The following is a 1,505-nucleotide window of genomic DNA, read 5'->3' as shown; positions in this document are numbered from 1 at the left end:
TTTCTTTTTTCTTCGTTATTTTTTGCCAAGAACATTTGCATTTTATATAATTTTTTTTTTCTATATACTGAGAATCATAACATCATTAACCTAAGTGAAGTGAGTTTTTTATTTAACTTACTGATTTAGGAATATTTTTATGTTGTCATTAAAACACGTGTTATGTACTATTTTTTTTTTCCTGACTTTGTGTTAACTAAATGCTTATAAGTGATCTTGCTTTATTGTTTAAGATTTTAAATTAAAAGTGAACCATTATTTGAATTATTATTGTCCTTTATAAATATTTTGTATCTGTTTATAGCTTTTGCTTTTGACTCCCACCGGTTTTGCTGCTAACACCTGAAACTGTGGTTATATATATATATATATATATATATATTATATATATATATATATATAATATATATATATATATATATATATATATATATATATATATAACGTATGATTATATATAATGATAATATTATATACGTTGACTTACAATCATAACATCATTGAACTGCCATCCTTTAAATCTTTTATTGCAATAGGATTTCAGGAACAGAGCATTATGCGGAGGTGAGTTAATTCAGAATTACATAGTCGTATGATAATTTTTTTTTTTTTTTAAATCTTTAATTGCCTCTTCCTTTTAGATAAAAAAGGAAAGTAATTTTGATTCTTCGTTGTCGTTTATGTAGTTAATTTACGTAGCTAAGGTTTATTTCCCCCAACCGCTGTCTTTTTTTTTTTTTCCTGTATGCAAATTAGATATGAATATCTTCGACAGACGGATATTTACATCTATACCAATTAACTAAGTATTTAGAATTAGAAAAAAACAGCTTATTTTATGTATCTTTGCCTGAACCCTCTAAGTGACCCTGGATATAAAGTTGTTATATAAAGGTAAGATCTATGACAAGAAAAAAAAAAACGCAATTTGAGTTTTTAATCCACAGCAAAGTACTTCCTCAGTGGATATTTATTTTCTCCATTTTTTATATATTGTACCTTTTTAGTAAGTCTTCTACAAGGACGATAATACCTTTGTTTTTTTCGTTTTTTTTATCTATATACTTCATCTCCTACATTTAAAAGGTGATACCCCTAGACACATGGGTTATCTCTTACGCTTTTATTTCCTGCATATCCTACAATTGAAAGCTGATACCCCTAGACAGAGAGGGGTTACATCTTTTGCATTTTGTGTACTTTATATTCTATTTTTGAAAGATGGTATCCCTCTGATGTTTCTTTTTTTTTTGTTATTACTTCCACAGCTGTGAGGAGTTCTCCTTTGTATTTAGCTAGAAGACTATTTGACCTTTTTTTGTCTCACCTTTTTTATACATTTTTTTTGTAATTTTTTAATGATTTTTTCCCCTTTTTTCTCTCTTTCTCTCCTGTTCTTTTTTTTTTTTTTTACTACAACGATCTTCCATTTTCCTTTCCAGAGTTCATGACGATGATGGCCGGTTAGACTTCTTCTCCTTCTTCAACTTCATGCTTCACGCCTC

The 1,505-nt window shown here is 27.8% G+C and overlaps 1 pseudogene; it reads left to right on the top strand.

Moving 5' to 3' along the window:
- The window catches only part of LOC119569390, a 31,309-nt pseudogene extending 31,051 nt beyond the window's left edge, over positions 1-258 (top strand).
- Positions 259-1,505: the final 1,247 nt, after the last annotated feature.

Source organism: Penaeus monodon, chromosome 4 (genome assembly GCF_015228065.2).
Source record: "Penaeus monodon isolate SGIC_2016 chromosome 4, NSTDA_Pmon_1, whole genome shotgun sequence".
In the NCBI taxonomy this organism is placed as follows: Eukaryota; Metazoa; Arthropoda; class Malacostraca; order Decapoda; family Penaeidae; genus Penaeus; species Penaeus monodon.
Note: the sequence above shows the minus strand (reverse complement) of the source record. Positions and strands in the feature narration are given on the sequence as shown.